This window comes from Triturus cristatus, chromosome 3_2 (assembly GCF_964204655.1).
Source record: "Triturus cristatus chromosome 3_2, aTriCri1.1, whole genome shotgun sequence".
NCBI lineage: Eukaryota > Metazoa > Chordata > Amphibia > Caudata > Salamandridae > Triturus > Triturus cristatus.
The window spans coordinates 316,480,184-316,495,006 of record NC_140584.1 but is presented as its reverse complement, the minus strand read 5'-3'; the positions used below and the strand labels follow the sequence as shown (position 1 = coordinate 316,495,006).

The 14,823-nt window shown below is 44.6% G+C and overlaps 1 protein-coding gene across 1 annotated transcript in view; it reads left to right on the top strand.

The window, feature by feature from the left end:
- The first annotated feature begins 1,698 nt into the window (after nt 1–1,698).
- LOC146857261 (uncharacterized) overlaps nt 1,699–14,823 on the top strand; it is a 161,999-nt gene continuing 148,874 nt past the window's right edge. The window contains exon 1 of the mRNA XM_085647772.1: nt 1,699–1,749. The gene's annotated coding sequence lies outside the window, so the exon portion shown is untranslated. The remainder of the gene's footprint in view (nt 1,750–14,823) is intronic.

Below are 14,823 nucleotides of genomic sequence, written 5' to 3'. Positions count from 1 at the left end.
ATGCTATTAGTAGTCCCTATGTGGAGAGGTCAGGCAGTGGCATATTCAACAGCTGGGAGAATTGAGCACAAGGACATATTTCACTCCAGAACCATATTACTCAACATTGCAGATTATCTGTGATGGAGTCCCTCCAAGAATATGTTCCAAAGTGTGTAAAGAGCTACGCACGTGCATTTAGCCTACTTCGGAGTGTTCATAAATCATAACTTTAGTCACGAAAATGAACTGAGGCATAGCGGAATCTGCAAAGGGTCACACAATTTGGTCAAGACGAAAGCGGTCACTAAAACCTGTTGAATTGAATTCAAAGTAGCCAGCTTTTTTAATTGGGCCTCAGCACGCGCACCCCGGCAGTTTCTGAAATAGGCTGCGAGGGACAAAACCAGCTCTTCAAACGAAGAATGTGTTTAGGAGGGCCGAAGTGCTATGCTGAGGGGCCCCCCAGAGCTTGCCCCCCACAGCCTGTGTTACGCCCCTGCCAGGTGTCCTATTCTAGAGTTTCGATCTGCCCTATTTCTATGCCCTTTTTCAGTCCTATGCCTTGGACCACCCTTGTCATGCCCTGCTCTTACTCGGCGCCCTGGTCTAGTCGAAACTCTAGCTGTAGTTCTCTGTTTTCTTCTTGTTCTACAGCCTGGCCTCAGCCCATGCCCTGAAATAATCCCATCGTTTTTTCTTAGATCTTACTCCTGGCTTGTTATGGTTTTATGCCACTCGCTACCCACATGCCCTGCCTTAATCCCTTGTCCTCGCATAGTCTACTGTTTGGTACAAGTCCAATGCCCCGAGCAAGTGCCCTGCCCAGTCATAGACTCATGCTCTGCCCAATCAGCGTGTTTTTTTTGTGCCGCGCAGTACGCAAACGCTCTATGTACTGTTCCTGGTACCAAGACTTGTTAAGGAAATGTTATGTCCCAGTCCCAGGCATCAGCCACCTGTCCTCGTTGGGCTGGTGTGCCTTTTCCTAACCCTTGCTTTGATAAGAGGCTGCTTTGCAGCTGCCCCATGGCCACCTACCGCTTCTTGAGGTACCCTGCCCCACTTGTATACCCATTACCTGCAATAGCCCCGGTTCAGCCCTAAAGCCTTATAAAGCTTCATATTATGCCTCGGGATGGCCACACGCTGCCATATCCGGTTTCCCTTCTCTAGTCCTCATATGTATCCCGTGCTAGACCAGGATCCGGCCATGGTTCCGGGTAATCGGCTGATCGCCCACATCCCACTGTTGCCTTCTTCTTGTGATCTGTGTTTAGGGCAGACATTTGTACGATTTAAACTTAACCGGGCCCGTGGGAGTAACCAAGGGGCCACAATCTCGACACTCTCCACTGCACCCCTCTACCTTGAACTACGACCGTACACTCACTGGGATGTTTCAGCATCGCGCCAAATATGCGCTCAATCTGGCGGTGGAGGGAGATGTTGCACTTTCTACGACCCGTGTCCACCTCCGTAAATCGGAACCCATCCCACTGTGCACCCCAACTCCCCTTGCCCCCTCCTCTCACCGCTGGGTGCAGCTGAAGCACGCATAATTTGTAACGTTAACATCTAAAACATGCGCAAAATATTCAGTCAGTGGCCTCAGGGCGCGAGAACCATACAAAGTTGCAGAGATGTCTATTCGGGGCGAGGCAGGCTCTGACGCTGATTGGCTGCCTTGGTTTCTTCCTGCACATCACCTTTAATAGCCACATCCGACCTGTGCAGCCACAGAGAGGAGCCGGCGAAAGGCAGAGACAGGTAAGGGGAGGGACAGGGAGGGAGATCGGGAGGCATGGGGCTGAGGTGAGATGCACTAGAGAGAGAAGTGAGGTGAGGAGCCGAGGGTCCACCAGGAATGGTAGGTGTCTGAGGAAGGTTGTGAGGGTGAGACCCAGAGGCGAGAATGTTGAACGGCACAGAGAGATGTGTGGGGCACCCTCAGTGAGAACTAAGTAGGGACATTCAGAGAGGTATGTATGGGAATGGAGCAGAGAAACTCCTGTCAGAGATGTGCTGAGGACACCAGACAGAAACCAAGACATGAAGTCCAGAGGGAGAGCTCTACGAAAGATGTGATAAAAGGAATCTCTGAGAGACATGTGGGGCGACCCAATAAGATGTGCAAGGTGGATAACAAGTACATATTTTAGGGGCAGACTGAGGGAAACATGAGAGAAAAATATAGAGAGAGGTGTGAGACCCCAAGGAAAAGATGGTGGTGGATTCCTGGGTGTGTGAGAGAGGGTCACACGAGAAGTGTTTAGCAAGGACACCCAGCTATCCACTGAGCTGTATCAAGGAGAGACAAGAGAGACACCAAGACACATCTATATGGGAAACACAGGGAGAGACATGAGAAGGAGACCCCTGAAAGGGGAGTGACAGCAAACAGCAGACAGAAGTGTATCCGCAGACAGGAGAGATGACTCTTCCATGGTAATTTGCAGTCATGTTCAGCACAGAACTTTGCCGGGGTGTAGATAGGAGCTGTAGTCTGCAAGTGATGGGTTTCAGCACTGGGATGGGTCCCATAGGCATTATTTTCAAACTTTTCTGACTGGTCAATGTTGATATGTTTGGTCGGTGCGTGTGTTGTCGATAGTTTTAGTAGCTTGCACTCCAACAGGAGAGGGTGGCCCCTCCAGACGTCCACGGAACCTGATGGTCTGGATCCTATAGGAAAAGGAGAAACTGCCTCCCTGTGTCTAGTTCCATACTGTCTACCCTACGAGTATGTGATCCATCAGTCCTGGTGATGGACATTTTCCATTGGTGGCTGCTCCTAAGAGGGCAGTGGCAGAATATTCCGTCAGAATATCGAAAATTTACTATCAATATTTAATTATTGTGACCAAAATTTTCGTTGACCACATTATAACGAGGATAAGTATATGTAGTAAAGTATGGATTTACTATGTACGTTGAGAATGCACGTATCTTTAAGGTACATAGATGTGGAGTTCAATAGTAAACCAAGACTTACCTATAGTTACCTTTTGCAATATTGTGGTGGCCAGTATTTTGACCACTCCATGTTTTGATCCTCTGTGTCGTGACACAGAACTCTCCACACCTAGACGGCGATCAATGAGTCTTGGGTGTGTGGTTGCCCTAGCGTCATCTGTCTGTTAAACCGTGTTTGAGTTTGAATTTATTGACAGATGCGTTCCCCATTAATGCCTTTTGCACAAGAACTACAATATTAAATATACATACATGAATTATTTCAAATATAGAGAAAAGATGCAGGGAAAGAAAAGGAAAGAAGAAAAGCGAAAAAAGCGTAAAAAGATGAATAATTAGAGATTCATCTGGAAACTTGTGATAGTATATTTTCTGTAGGATTTATGAGTGCTGGTCGCTCGTAGTCCAGCTTTAGACCACATTTTCACATGTACTTCTCTTTCAAGTCTCAAAAAAGTCACTGGAAATGTGAGGGAGAGTTTGTGCGAATCCCGGATTTGTAGCTCCAGGGAGGCATTTCAAAAGTGGAAGGTATTTTCCCTTCTGATCCAGCTTTTGATCGGATCCTTATGTTGGCGCCAGAGATGTCACCAAAACATGCAAAAAATCTTGTCAGCTTTGGTATCTAGGTGTTCTTTGATGAGGAAGTGCTTAGTCGCTTTCCCTCCTAATGTTTGGTAGTGTGGACTGGGCAGCATGAAAGAGACACGTCTTCTGTCTTACCACAAGTACAGTCTGCTGAGGTTGCAAGGTGTCTGTCTTTTCATCAGCAATGGCATGGCTGGGAGGGCTCTAATTTCTATCGAAGGAGAGCAATCTCCTCTCCCATAGATTTGTCATGGTTGTCAGATGTGCCTTCGCATGCTGTGCTATGTCAAAGAGGCCAGCGGGCAGGACTTCTCCAGAGCTCTATGCTTGGGTTATGGTTGAAGAAAAAAAATAGACCGTTGTTCTTCTTCTTTTAACCTCTGTGTGAAATTATTTAGTCATTTATTGATTTTGTAATCAGCTGGTATACTATAGGTGAACATTTTTTGTTCAGAGGAGTCTTTCAAGAAGGTAGTTCTTGTTTAAGCATGAACACTTCCAGGCCGATTGAGAAGATTCTTGACTTTGGAGGGCCAGGATCTGATGCCGAGTTCTTGGATCCAACTTTCTGGAGGACTTTGTGTACTCTGAGGGACCCTGTCCCTTTTAAGAGGGGATCGGTAGCACCAGTGCTTACTGAATAGGAGGAAGACACTTATCGAAGAGACCAGTCTTCAGATGATCTTTGGAAAATGGCAAGTGTGGTTGATTTCTCATGGCAGGGCATTGGGGCTGACAATGCCCGGATCATGCTGTCTCCTTCGGAATTGCAACTACATTTGTCTTGTGAGAGCAGGTTGGCCTTACTAGGTCTTAGGTTTCAATGGAGGTGTAGTTGAGGAACGGCAAGTGGCCATACTTTGGGCTGTGTTCTGCCTATGACTTGAAACAGTCGTATGGAAGTCTGAACTTTATTCCCTGTGCCACTGGGGACCAGTGCCGGTCTTTAGGACCAGGGATGATGCGATCTGGTTTCTTTAGATTGTGACATCAGATAGCCTTTGCACTGTGGGTGCTGTCAATGGAGAGTGCAGACGAGACTTTTTAATGCATGGGTAAAGCGGGCAATTATGAGTGGGAGATCCAGAGAGATATATGTGGGAGAGACAGTAAGATTTATCAGAGGGAGACTCACTGAAGTTGATGAGTGGGGGGTATTGAGATTTGTGTTGAGATACAGTGACATATATGATGGGTAGGGGAGGTGATATTTGTGTGAGGCAGAAACAAGGAGATGTACAACTGATTGTACCCATTTGCATTGGCAGATGGTTACTTTATTGGTTTGAAATTTACGTTCTGTTAGGACGTATGTGAATCTTCCTTAACTTTTTAGAAGGTCTCCCTTCCCTTTCGGGTGGTTTCTTTTACCTGAAAGATAACTCACCTTTGAGTGTTAATTGGACTGCATGAGTCCACAAAGTGTATGTTTTGCAGAACCTGTGTGTAAAATGGGCATGGTTTGCCAGGCAAATATTGGTCTCAACAACATGTAGCCCAAGTGATTTTCCTCACTCCTTCCTGTGGTACCACCAGTAGCTTGTTTCATAAGTGTTTGAATGTCTCATTGGTTCAGTTCATACATTTCCTGCAAGAACGATCACATAGCTTCCTCGGTCTCCCCCGACTATCTCTCTTTGTCACCACTCATTTATCTGTCTCCATCTCTATCACCCTCAGCTTGTCAACATGTATTTGCTTGGGACAAGGAAGGCTATCAACCTGTCCAGGAACTAGTACGAAAGTACCAGAAACACGGAAACCATATAGGTGTATTATTTAAGCCCCATGGGGTGCGGAAGCTGGTTTGTCCCTGTAGTCACACAGATTGCAAGGGTCCCAACTCTGCCATATACCTATGTAGTACCGCACTCCCCGGCTCGCAAGCAATTGCATATGCATGCCATTTTTGTTTATGAAGTCATAGAATCGTACCGGGGCAGTTACATTTCTTTTTCTTCTGATAAATGCCCTGGACCAATTTTGGCAGTAAGATTAGGGCAGAAACATGTTGACAAGCTGAGGGTCATAGGACCATTGTACGCCTTGATTGCCCCTCCCCATAATTATCATAAGTAGAATAATTTTTATAGTGCCTATCCACCCCTCTAATAAAGGGATACCTGGGCGTGGATGAGTAATTTTTAATATTAATCCCAGGACACTATATAAATAGGAGCATACATACACAAAGAGGTCCCTGGAATAGGGTCGAGACATCCTGGCTTTTAGCAGGCAGGATGAACCCGATGATGAAGCATGTCACTACTAGTGTGAGTGAGGGTTATCTACGGAAAGAAAAGCTTTTTCCTCCCTTGAATCTCAAGACACAAAACAACCTTATTTGGTTTCTTTGGGTTTCTTCTGCATTGGCAGACGGGTACGTTTTTGGTTTGAAGACTCTTGCTGTCCCCCATCTCTGCCTTGGCAGCTCTTCGCAAGGATTCCCAGAAGAAATCCTGCCTCATAAACACTCAGGAAGAGTTTCTGCAAACCCTTTTGACCAGCACCTTTGCACTGCGCACAGTGCAAAAAAACAGGCTCAGTTGCGTTGCAGGTGAAGCGCTGCAGTGCGACCGGGCACATAAAACACCCGGCTCGTAACATCGAGTGGGCATATATTCAGAATGTCGTATTGAGCATACAGTTGTTGAAAGAAAAGGATATGGTGAGTTAAAAAGTTGGTAGTCTAAAGTGGCCCAAAACGCCGCCTTCTGACGAATCACAAATTGATGAAGGGACAGTGCATTCTCATAACTTTGGCATTTGTGGTCATTTGAGCAGGCCTGAGAATGCAAGGGAGTGAACTATAATTACTAAAGAATTTCCAGCATGAGAAAATATGTAAAGGTATTTGTGGCGAGGAACGCACAGCATGATATTTTTAGGGTGAGAATGTTGGATTCAGCAGATTTACAGAGACAGGGGGTATTGAAGAATGTATGGAGTGGAGCAGGTACGGGGGGTTGGAGGTAATTGTCTGAGTCCTGGGGCAGTCAGTGGTTGCTGGGTGGTATCTGGAGTGGGCACTGTCCTTTACCACTGGAAATATAAAATGAACCTATAGAGGAACCACCATTTTGAGCATGCACTCGCTCTATCTTTTTATTTATTTAATTTTTTTAGCTGAGTTTTATATAGCGCAATCAGGTATCAGAGCGCTTTTACATAGCACCAGTTACGTTACATAGGACACACATTAATTTTTGTTTAATGTTTTTTTGTTAGGAACGGGGAGATTAAGTGATTTGCCCAGAATCACAGGATGTTCAGCGTCGTTACCAAGACTCGAACCCAGTTCGCCCAGGTCCGAGGTCGAGCGCCCTAACCGTTAGGCCAACTACTCTCCCCTTCTCTCCACAACATTCGCCCAGCACACAAACGAGGTACTGCCGTACTGGAAGTTTTTGTCTGTTCCCATTGCGGTGCCTGTTTTCCAGGCACCTCAATGGGAAAAGCAAAGAACCACTGACCTGATTAAATGTTGTGCATTTCCAACTCGTAATATGGTCGGAGGTCCTTGGGCGGTTTGGCACAGGTTTGGCATAGCAGAGGAGGCGTTGCGCCTGCTCCACTGCCCAAACTCGTAATCAGGCCCTATGTGAAGATCAGGTTGCTGCAAGCTCTCCATAATCAAACATAAACATACAAAGAGTGAACACCTCCAGGTAGAAACCACTAAGCTTCTCATGAAGCCACCTTTTTTCATGTAACCAAATTGGATGAAAAAACCTCACCTGTGTAGTGTGGTATGTTTCATCAGGGGGTCCAAATCTATCACTGTACTGCACCATGGAGTACTATTTGTCACTTGTACAATCGGCTAGTACCGGTGTACATCATACGATTGTATTAAAGGTACTTTTGCGATTTACCTGTAGTTAGCAGAGTTTTTCCATTGACTGTGCTTACGCAGTCACATTATTTTTATTGTGGTGCATTAATTGTGGCAGATTAGAGTTGCACTGCTTCATGCCTGCAATATGTTTCCACCAGGTCTTGAATTTTGATGGTCTGTTGAATCCTTTTTTCGTCGTCAGTAAATGGTAAAAAATCAAACTTCATAAACAAAAATGTTGGCAACTACAGATTCCTGGGCAAGGACAACATTTACGTGGAACACATATAGTACTCATTGCTCTCCTGTGAACTATGTGTACTACCTGTAAATAAAACTACATGACTTCGCAGTGCACTATCTCTTAGTTATGTATGGGGTTATGTCCATTACAGTGACATCCCTCTTTTTGTTAAACTGGAACACCTATATTAAAATTAGGTTTGGGTGAGCTAAAATACTTTTACGGGTGTCTCCCTACTACAGGATGAAAAAAGTAATTCAACAAACCCTGAATCTCTTTTTTGTTGACATCGATGCTGCTTATATATTGCCCCTAAGGGGTCAAGGACCTTCTTCAGGACTTCTATGTATCTCACATCAAATATTGTGAAATAGTCCCTGGTTCATATTATATGCTAGTGCATTCAATAAAGCCTCTTATTTTTCAATCGGGAAACAGCAGTGGATAAATCCCTTCTTCAGAACGGGGCCGAAACAGTACAAGCTTCCTTCCTTCAGAGAACAGGTACAGCTAAGACAATAGTAGTGCAAACTTTTCCTATCTCAGCATATGTACAAATTAGGCAGCAGGACTACAAGCATGCAAGCTTTGTTTTCTCACAAAACTGGTACTGCATGGCAGTAGCAAAGCAGCTTTACCTCTCTGATAAAAGTCTGCAAGTGCAATCTTCCATTCCCTGAGGAACACATTCAGCAGGGCAGACTGCTACAAGCTTCCATTGCTCACAGAACATGAACAGGTAAGACATGAGTGGCATTTAGGTTACAGTCTGATCTCTTGAGTGGATATGTAACTCACTGAGAAGGATGTATAGGTCGATAAGTGAGTGAATAAGCAAGTAGTGACAGGTGATCCTCCATGTCAGCAAACCTGCACGCCCTTCTGCTGTCACTCAGAGACCTGCTATTTGGGTTGATTCTTGGGTTTTCGAGCTATTGAGAAGTAGCCGTTGCCAAGACGTGGGGGCATCCCAGCCACAGCCTAAGTAACTATGTTCTAAGCAGGCACACAAGTGCCAGGTTCTTGAAAAGGTTTTGAATGCATTCACCAAGCACTGTGCGGTCTCATCCTGAGTGCTGCTCCTCTTCATATACCTGAGGACCGCCACTGTCCAGGGGTATCAAACAAGATCCAGTGCTCACAACCATTGCTCCAATCTGTAGCCTAGTTTGAGGGTACAGCAGCTACCCTCGACTATGGGTGGTGACAGACTTTGAGTGTCTATCTGCCTCAAAAATAAAGGAGAGCCTTATGTTGGCACCAGAGTTAGGTCCACTGGTGAGAACACTGTATGGTTCAGGTAAAGTCGAAGGGGGTCATGGGCCCAGCTTTTTCAGCCATGTGAACATTTTCGCACCTAAAGCGCTTCGTGGACGAGAACTGTTCCTTGCGCGGTCGGTCCAAGGCTCTAAGCTCCTCGCAATATCTGGAGACGTGCATAGAAGCACCAATGAATACTGTTTCCACGTTGCATTTCCATAAATCATTGTGCATCATCCTATATAGCCACCCCAAACTGCAGCTGGTCTCATGTCCTCCATGCGGCCTGGTTCAGCACATCTGCTGAAAGGGTGAAAGAGTTCAAATACATACAAATTTATAAATAGACATGGTCAAGGGCCTCAGATCCTTGCACTGTTTGTGCACAAACTCATGTTTCTTGCACAATTTGTGCATGCACCCCACCTCCTCGCAGCATTTGTGCATGCACCCCAGCTCCTCGCAGCATTTGTGCATGCACCCCAGCTCGTCGCAGCATTTGTGCATGCACCCCAGCTCATCGCAGCATTTGTGCATGTACCGACGCCCAATGCCCCATCTGAGCATTTACTGCAGGCTCCTAGACTCACCTGTGCTTCAGGCAGCTTGCACTATGTGCATGTGCTGGTGGCTCCTCACATCCTTTGTGCATGTAGTGCAGGCTCTTCAGGCCCTTTGTGTATGTAGCACACGTGCCTCACATTGTCTGCGCACGTACCACGAATCCTCACACCAGTGTGCATATACCCCAGACTCCTCACATGAGTTGTGTACACACCACAAGTTCTTGACACCAGCTGTGCATGTAGTGCTGGCTACTCATTGGAGTTGTGCATGTACCTCCCCTCTGGCTTCTTGCTCCATTAGATCATGGAAATGGAAGGCTCCCCGCACCATTTGGACATGTCAGAATTTTCCTGACACCATTTATCAGGTGCCAAATACTGGCAACATTTGGTCACGTACCACAAGCTGGTGACATGCATGCCTGTACAACATGCATTGTACAGAATTTTGTGTGTAACTTGCAGGCTTTTGACACAGCGTAGCATTACTATATGCTGCTGACACTGTGTGTGCCCTCGGCTGCCAACATCACGTGTTGGTGTTTCCAGGATACTCAAATCACTTGTATTCTTTTAAACTCCTCGACAAAATGAATTCCCCCTTTTGTGCTGAACCTCACATTTCTCACCGCATTTTTTGAACGGTCTGCTGGTTGTTTCTGAGACCGTGTGCATATGTCCTACATGCCTTACACTCCATTGTGATCGTACAAGAGGCTAGTGACACAATTTGCACGTACATCGTGGGCTTTTTCTCACCTGTTGGGCATACACCACAGCCACCTGACATCGTCTAGGGGTATGCCACAGGATTCGCACGCCATGTGATCTCCATTTTAAGATATAACAAAGTGCAATGTATTTATTTAACATTTTAGTAGCCTGGCAATGCCAACTATGTTTGCCACCATACCATGCTGCAGTCTGAAATGCACTCGAGTGGCCTAATAACAATAATTTGCACAGTATTATGCAGTGCAAGCGACAAAGGTGTCTGGGTGCTTACAGTGAAAGCGAGGAGTGAGACCCGATGAACAGTCAAGTAAGACAACAAAAATCCGTAAACAACTGTTACGTCAGTGTTAAGTGTGATTTCCGGGCAGTCTTGATTTCTGGGATGGACATGATAGTCTGTAGATTTTGCATAATTACTAATCATGTAACTTTACATAATCTTTGGACGCTTTGCATATTTCCCTTCGCGGAAATTAAGCAAATTTCACCTATGATTATTAAGGACATCAAGTATATGTATGCTGTTAGAAAAACACTTTCATCTTTTTATAATGAAAACATGTTATCACTTTAAAAAATGCAAGTTATACAATCCCACCACGAGGGGGAGTCTCGGGGTTATCTACGCCTCCTCACCACTGGCAGCCAAACCACTGGGTGTCTGTCTCCATCGATCAGTGACATGGCCCTCAAGGTTCACAGAGGAGGTCCACTTGTTGCAGAAGGGGAAAGGACCTGGCTGAGGAGATCTGAAGGAAAATTAACTGGGGGAGACATAAATAAAGGCTATTTTCCACAAGGCTCACAGGTCAGAGAAGGGCTAATACTGAACGAAATGAGAACTACCAAATCTGTGCTATTCTGCTTTTCTAGCCATAAATAACGGAGGTCTACCAGGACTGTTTTTGTTAAGTTGGGAATTCTCTCTAGTGTTTGATGTGATACCTGTGGGTGGTGCATCCCGCTGAGACGTGCTGTTGGAAAGCATGATTTTAGACAACTAAGGGGGATATTCTCAATAAAGTGGCGGTGAGAGGCGTTAGCCTCCTTGGCTTAACGCCTCTCACTGCCACTTCGTAAATGCGAGGCTGCACCCTATTCTCAAGAATGTGGTGCAGCCTGGCGTTTCCCCCTAAGATGGGGCTAAGTTTCACGACTTAGCGCCAACGCAGGCACCCTTGCACCAGATTGCAAGGGTGTCTGTCTGCAGGGGAGGGTTATTCATGTACTGGAAGGTGCTCCTTCCTGCACATGAACATTCCTGAAATACCATTTTGCTTTTTCCATGTGTGCTGCACAAGGCAGCACACATGGAAAAACCGAAAACAAGGAGAAATGAAGCATTTCTCCTTGTTTCCCCAACTTAAGACCAGGATTTTTCTGGTCTTAAGTTCGGCGCTGCTACCTATTATCGCCGCCCTTGATAATAGGTGGCAGCGTCGATCACAATGGGTGTTGCGGTGGAACGCCCACCGCAACACCCACTGTATGCCCCTTTCACGCTAAATTTAGCGTGAAAGGGGCCTTATTCTCAAGGCAGTGTTGTCACTTAACGTGGCTTAAAGCCATGTTAAGTGGTTTAACTCTGCCTTGAGAATAAGGCACTGATCCCATCGCCACGGGAACGTCAGAAAAAGTGAATTCCTTGCCGGGTTTCTCCTTGAACTAAAGTGCTCTTTACGTCTCTCTGCCACACTCCAGATCACTCCTGGCAGCAAGCGCAAGAGGCTGACTGGCCTCGCAGAAACTAACGAGCATTCTCAGATCAGTTATCCTGCTGCTGCTGCTTTTTTTGGCATTCTCAGCTCTCCGCCATTACCGGTTCATCTCTGCAACGGTCTTTCCCAGTGGGGGGCGGGGTCTCGCACACCTGAGCTATGGAGAGGCAGGAGTCTCCATAGCCATCCCTGAGCTCAGGGTATATTTGTGGATTCTTATTCCTACTTACCAAAACACTATTTGAAGGAATATTTCCTGTACTTAGATACATAATAAGACGTCTTATGCCTTTGGGGATTCAGAAGCAAAGGTAGGGCTTAACCCAACCCTGGGAAATGTCTATACTCAATGTTTTATACATTTTGGGGCATATTTACAATAACTGGTGCATCCCTGCATATCAGCAGGGATGCACCAGTTATTGTGCGCCGCATTTACAATGCGGCGCACCAAGGGGCTAAAACAGCACAGATGCGTGACGCATCTGTGCCGTAAAAGTGGCGCATTGCTGGAGTTGCGTCGAAAGCGCGACGCAGCTCCAGCAATGCTCTGGGGGTCCCTATCTTGTTAATGCTGCGTCAATCCTTACGCCTGCTTCAGGCAGGCGCAGGGTTTTGACGCAGCATGGTAGATTTCACTCAGTCTCTTATAGGAGGCGTTCCTGCACCGGAACGCCCCCCCCTGCGCAGAAATGCCTACATGTGGCGCAGGGCTTTACAACTTGACGCATCTCCCAGATGCGTCACGTTGTAAGTATCCCGCACGTGGCGCAGGATTTGCGCCGCCACTGCGTCACAAAAGTGACGCAACGGCGGCATAAATGAGGCGCAAGGGGCTTGTAAATCTGCCCCTTTGTAAGTAGCACAATAACCCTTATCAAGTGTATAACTTAAGTGGGTAGACTGTTCTAAAGAAGAGCCATAGCTGTCCTTACTGCCAACCCTTCAACAATGCAGCATTACACTCAAGGTACTTCAAAACTTTATTACATATCTCCCAAAAACTGAATAAACTAAGGAGTCTTGCTTCCTTTCTACCCTCAGGGGGGACCTCAGAGATGGAGTAGCAGCATGCAGTAGTTTATATCCCCGCCTAATTATACTCGCCAGAGACTGCACCTCATGAATATTAAGTCAGAAGTTCCACAAATCCCTGTGACTTGCTTCATTGCACTCTGCACAGCACAAAGAATTGGTCAGGCTGCATTACAGGTGCAGCACTAGAATGCGACCTTGTCAATAATGCACCTGGCTCTTTATTTCCATTAGATAATGCGTTATTGGATTAAAATGAGCACACAAGCTTATATTTCTTGCTGCAAAAAGAAACAAAACTGAAACATGTTTCTGTTGAAGACATTCATTTTGTCTTGATGAACATGTTCATGTAAAAACAAATGATAGTCTGTTAAAATGTAAGTAGCTGAAACTTGGCCAAACGCCCCATCGTGGGACAAGGAGCAACATATGCATGACAGTGGAACAAAGCATTCTGACAATTCAAAGTACTGTTGATTCTTTCTTGAAAGAGACATGAGGATGGAAGGGATTGTTCTGAAGTTAGAGAAGCATTTTTATGAAGAGGAAGTAGGTAAAGATATTCATGCTGAGGAATGAATGCACAACATGATGATTTACGGGTAAGGGTGACGATTCTGGGTGCAGCAGTTTCAGTAGGGCAGGTGGGGTTGGGGAATGTATAGGGTGGAAAAACCCTGGACTGCAGCAGATAATTGCCTGGGCCCTGGGGCTGTCAGTGGTTGCTGGACAGAGTTTGTCACGGGTCATGTCCTCTACGGATAACGCTCATTAGTTAGGAATAAAGCACAACGTCTTTACTTACAAAGCGTTGTATTACAGCGCATTTTAATGCATCTTAATTAAAACAACCCTCACAACGAATACTGTTTCATCTTCTCACAAAAATAGTTTCTGACCTTGAAATAAGGTATTGTTTTCATTTATAATAATCATGAAACAATTAAAATCCATTTAAAACGATCATAATTATCCCAAAATAGTAGCATTATTTTCCAAAGTAATTAACATAACTTGTTTATTATTTGTATTTTCTTTTTAAAATAAAAGAAAACGAATATCATGTTGGTGGAAAAAAAATCTAAAACTGAGTGCCTTAAAAGTGATAATTCTCAAACAATATAATTTGTTTTCTCATTGTACGTTAGCCCTAATATTTAAAAATAGGAAACACTATGATTATAACATTTTCTATGTATTTTTTTAAATTCTAAAATAGAAATGTTAAATCAATGTAATTTAGAAAAAAATAAAACAATGGAATTACTTCTCACACTTTGCCCGTATAAGTTTAATAACCTACACCTAATTGTAAAATATAGCTTCCCAAAACACAAATAAATGTGAAAGATAATTCAACTATTATTCACAAATAGGATTGATATTTTTCAAAATATACAATAAAGTAATATTTCATTTTGTTAAAGTTATAAAGTTGAGCTCTTTCAGCAATTTAATTAAGGAAAATGTATCAAAATGAAATTAATTTCAAACCCTTGCCCCTATAACTTCAATAACCCGCTTCTAATTTTAAAATACATATTCCCTAAACACAAATAAATATAATTTTATTAACTACTGACAAATAGAAAAATATGAAAAAGTATAGAATAAAGTATTATTTTTAAAAATAACGTATTCAATGCATGCAATCTAAATTAACATGCTATTTAAAAAATGCATGGTAAATGGTTGTTGTTGAAAATGATTCGAAGTAAAGGTAACTTACTGCCATTTACCACTGGAAAACCAGATGGGGAACCCCCATTTTGTACCTGCACCCTCTATGTCCTTCATTCAACACCGTTCACCCTGTAGGTGTAAAGGTCGCAGCCTTGTGGAACACTCCCCACACACAGCACACAGCATACACACCATTTG